Source organism: Heterodontus francisci, unplaced genomic scaffold (assembly GCF_036365525.1).
Source record: "Heterodontus francisci isolate sHetFra1 unplaced genomic scaffold, sHetFra1.hap1 HAP1_SCAFFOLD_1418, whole genome shotgun sequence".
NCBI lineage: Eukaryota > Metazoa > Chordata > Chondrichthyes > Heterodontiformes > Heterodontidae > Heterodontus > Heterodontus francisci.
The window spans coordinates 25,001-30,000 of record NW_027141329.1 but is presented as its reverse complement, the minus strand read 5'-3'; positions in this window follow the sequence as shown (position 1 = coordinate 30,000).

Genomic DNA, 5,000 nt, shown 5'->3' with positions numbered 1-5,000 from the left:
GGGTGGTTGTGTGGGCGCCGTGGTCTGAGGGCACATCCTGTGGGATGTGGGAGGCGGGGGAAGGAGAGCGCCCTTGGTGCGTGTGTCTAGGCGATGCATTGCGGAAGGATGGGCGGGTGGGGCCGGGCGTGTGGGTTCCCGACTTATCGGTGAACCATTTGCTACTGCGGGGCCAAAGCAAAAGGGAAAGCATAAGGGCGCAGGCTGCCCTCTGCGGGACAGGTCCGGCCCTGACGCCGGTTTACGATTTCTCCGGTAAAGCACCTGTCGGGTGGCGACCGGAGGGTCTTTGCAGGGCCTGGATCTCCGAGCCCGTGGGACAGGCGGGAAAGGGTGGCGGCAGCCGGTTGAAGTCCCGACCCTGGGCAGCCTCCCGGTCTTACCTCCATAACTTCGGCGAGGAGGGTCCGATCCCCGCGCGGTCGACGGCAGGCGGTAGGGCTCGGAGGGGCGCGGCCTGGTCCGCGAGTGCCCCGGCGCCGCCCCTCTGCCCGTCCGAGGGACAGTAGGAAATGGCCATACCGCTTTCCGGCCGATTGCCGCCGGACGTCCGGCCGCATTCGCTCGGTCTGCGCGGCCGGCGGTAGCCGGGGGCGAGGGGCATCGGGCGGTGGCGGAACCAGGCCGGCCCGACCGCTGGGGGCCGCCCGGGCGACGTTTGAATCTGTCGGGTCGGACCGCCGAATCCCGCGGGATTTCGGGATCGAATCTGCGGGTGGAATCGGCACCTCGTCCCGCTGTCCGGTTCCCCCCGGTCGACTGCAACGGGTTTCCGAGGCCCGTCGGTCAGGCGCGGTTCGCTCCGCAATCCGCCGGCCGATCGGCACCGGGCGGGGCTCTACGGAAAGAGGGGACCCTCCCGCGTCGAGTGCCGGCGCACCGACCCCGCAGGCTGACCGGGAAGGTGAAGACTCACCCCGCTGAATGCCCGGCCCCGGCTACCCTCCGGCTCCGGGGCCATAACTTCGGGGAGGGAGGTCCGATCCCCGCGCGGTCGACGGCAGGCGGTAGGGCTCGGAGGGGCGCGGCCTGGTCCGCGAGTGCCCCGGCGCCGCCCCTCTGCCCGTCCGAGGGACAGTAGGAAATGGCCATACCGCTTTCCGGCCGATTGCCGCCGGACGTCCGGCCGCATTCGCTCGGTCTGCGCGGCCGGCGGTAGCCGGGGGCGAGGGGCATCGGGCGGTGGCGGAACCAGGCCGGCCCGACCGCTGGGGGCCGCCCGGGCGACGTTTGAATCTGTCGGGTCGGACCGCCGAATCCCGCGGGATTTCGGGATCGAATCTGCGGGTGGAATCGGCACCTCGTCCCGCTGTCCGGTTCCCCCCCGTCGACTGCAACGGGTTTCCGAGGCCCGTCGGTCAGGCGCGGTTCGCTCCGCAATCCGCCGGCCGATCGGCACCGGGCGGGGCTCTACGGAAAGAGGGGACCCTCCGGCGTCGAGTGCCGGCGCACCGACCCCGCAGGCTGACCGGGAAGGTTAAGACTCACCCCGCTGAATGCCCGGCCCCGGGCACCCTCCGGCGCCGGGGCCATAACTTCGGGGAGGGAGGTCCGAGCTCCGCGCGGTCGACGGCAGGTGAAAGGGGCCGGTGCGCCGCGGAAGGCGACAGCAGTCCCGTCAGGCTGCACCTCTGCTCGGGCGAACGGCGTCAGGAAAAGGGGAGAGCACTTCCCCACCGATAGCTCCGGAACGCCCGGACCCATTGGCCCGCGGCACCGGTGGCTGCTAGAGGGCCTCCGGCGCCGTCAGCCGGGGTACGTCCCAGGCCGGCCGGACGGCGGGCAGCCGGAGGCAACGGCCTGGAACGGAGCCAGACTTGAGTCGTTCCGTGTGCCGTGGGCAAAAAGGCAGGGCTGCGGGTCAGCGCAGTTTGGCAAACCTAGCCGCAAGTGCGGGAAGGGCGGAGGAGCACACGGACGCCGCCTTCCCAAACTGAGCCCAAAGTGCCCAGGCATGCCCCCTTGATCTCGCCTAATCAGTGAGCCCAAAATAATTTCAGAGTGTGGAAACCTGATCCAAAAAGGTCGAAAAGAACGGCCAGAGATCAAGTCCGAAAGGGGAAATCAGTAACAAGCAAGCAGAGTAATCATTAACCAAAAAGCGCAAAATTATGTTAAAAGTGTGAAATCATTAACCAAAAAGTCGAAAATAATGTCCAGAGACCAAGTCCGAAAGTACAAATAATTAACCAGTAAGCAGAGTCATCATTAACCAAAAATCGCAAAAGTAAGTAAAAAGTGTGAAATCATTAACCAAAAATCGCAAAAGTAAGTAAAAAGTGTGAAATCATTAACCAAAAACTCGAAAATAATGTCCAGAGACTAAGTCCGAAAGGGCAAATGGTTAACCAGTAAGCAGAGTAATCATTAACCAAAAATCGCAAAAGTAAGTAAGAAGTGTGAAATCATTAACCAAAAATCGCAAAAGTAAGTAAAAAGTGTGAAATCATTAACCAAAAACTCGAAAATAATGTCCAGAGACCAAGTCCGAAAGGGCAAATGGTTAACCAGTAAGCAGAGTAATCATTAACCAAAAAGGGCAAAAGTAAGTAAAAAGTATGAAATCATTAACCAAAAAGCACAAAATTAAGTTAAAAGTGTGAAATCATTAACCAAAAAGTCGAAAATAATCTCCAGAGACTAAGTGCGAAAGGGCAAATGGTTAACCAGTAAGCAGAGTCATCATTAACCAAAAATCGCAAAAGTAAGTAAAAAGTGTGAAATCATTAACCAAAAACCCGAAAATAATGTCCAGAGACTAAGTCCAAAAGGGCAAATGGTTAACCAGTAAGCAGAGTAATCATTAACCAAAAATCGCAAAAGTAAGTAAAAAGTGTGAAATCATTAACCAAAAACTCGAAAATAATCTCCAGAGACTAAGTCCGAAAGGGCAAATGGTTAACCAGTAAGCAGAGTAATCATTAACCAAAAGGCGCAAAAGTAAGTAAAAAGTATGAAATCATTAACCAAAAAGCGCAAAAATATGTTAAAAGTGTGAAATCATTAACCAAAAAGTCGAAAATAATGTGCAGAGACTAAGTCCGAAAGGGCAAATGGTTAACCAGTAAGCAGAGTAATCATTAACCAAAAAGCGCAAAAATATGTTAAAAGTGTGAAATCATTAACCAAAAACTCGAAAATAATGTGCAGAGACTAAGTCCGAAAGGGCAAATGGTTAACCAGTAAGCAGAGTAATCATTAACCAAAAATCGCAAAAGTAAGTAAAAAGTGTGAAATCATTAACCAAAAACTCGAAAATAATCTCCAGAGACTAAGTCCGAAAGGGCAAATGGTTAACCAGTAAGCAGAGTAATCATTAACCAAAAGGCGCAAAAGTAAGTAAAAAGTATGAAATCATTAACCAAAAAGCGCAAAAATATGTTAAAAGTGTGAAATCATTAACCAAAAAGTCGAAAATAATGTGCAGAGACTAAGTCCGAAAGGGCAAATGGTTAACCAGTAAGCAGAGTAATCATTAACCAAAAAGCGCAAAAATATGTTAAAAGTGTGAAATCATTAACCAAAAACTCGAAAATAATGTGCAGAGACTAAGTCCGAAAGGGCAAATGGTTAACCAGTAAGCAGAGTAATCATTAACCAAAAAGCTTAAAAATATGTTAAAGTGTGAAATCATTAACCAAAAACTCGAAAATAATCTCCAGAGACTAAGTCCGAAAGGGCAAATGGTTAACCAGTAAGCAGAGTAATCATTAACCAAAAAGGGCAAAAGTAAGTAAAAAGTATGAAATCATTAACCAAAAGCACAAAATTAAGTAAAAGTGTGAAATCATTAACCAAAAACTCGAAAATAATGTGCAGAGACTAAGTCCGAAAGGGCAAATGGTTAACCAGTAAGCAGAGTAATCATTAACCAAAAAGCGCAAAATTATGTTAAAAGTGTGAAATCATTAACCAAAAACTCGAAATAATGTCCAGAGACCAAGTCCGAAAGTACAAATAATTAACCAGTAAGCAGAGTCATCATTAACCAAAAATCGCAAAAGTAAGTAAAAAGTGTGAAATCATTAACCAAAAATCGCAAAAGTAAGTAAAAAGTGTGAAATCATTAACCAAAAACTCGAAAATAATGTCAGAGACTAAGTCCGAAAGGGCAAATGGTTAACCAGTAAGCAGAGTAATCATTAACCAAAATGCGCAAAAGTAAGTAAAAAGTGTGAAATCATTAACCAAAAATCGCAAAAGTAAGTAAAAAGTGTGAAATCATTAACCAAAAACTCGAAAATAATCTCCAGAGACTAAGTCCGAAAGGGCAAATAATTAACCAGTAAGCAGAGTAATCATTAACCAAAAAGCGCAAAAATATGTTAAAGTGTGAAATCATTAACCAAAAACTCGAAAATAATGTCCAGAGACTAAGTCCGAAAGGGCAAATAATTAACCAGTAAGCAGAGTAATCATTAACCAAAAAGCGCAAAGTAAGTAAAAAGTGTGAAATCATTAACCAAAAAGTCGAAAATAATGCCCAGAGACTAAGTCCGAAAGGGCAAATGGTTAACCAGAAAATCCGTCGAATAATGTCCAGAGACTAAGTCCGAAAGGGCAAATGGTTAACCAGTGGAAGGGCGATCAAGCGGAAAAATTTGCCCCGGTTACCCGGGATGGAGTTCCAGAGGTCCGGCCAGAGTTGTCAAATCGTCCCGCTGATCGGACGCTTGTCATTCGGGTGGCTGGGGGTTGGCGGGGTATCTGCACAGTAGTAGGAGGTGGCAAGTCGGGACTTGGACGTTTATTCCAAGAGTCCACCCGAGCCTCCAGGTCTGCAGAGACCGACCCTAGCTGCCGCCCAACCGACTTTTAAGCCTTTTTCGGATGGGGATTTTTTCCCATTTTCGTCCATTTTTCGGGTTTTCTGTCGGGCTTAATAGGCGGCAGCCTGACCCCCGGCCGAGGCGGGGGGCGCACTCTCCCTTGCGTAAGGGTCCGGATTTGCCCCGGAAAGTGCCCCCGACGGCCTCCCGACCCGGGTGCCTGCAGGGCGG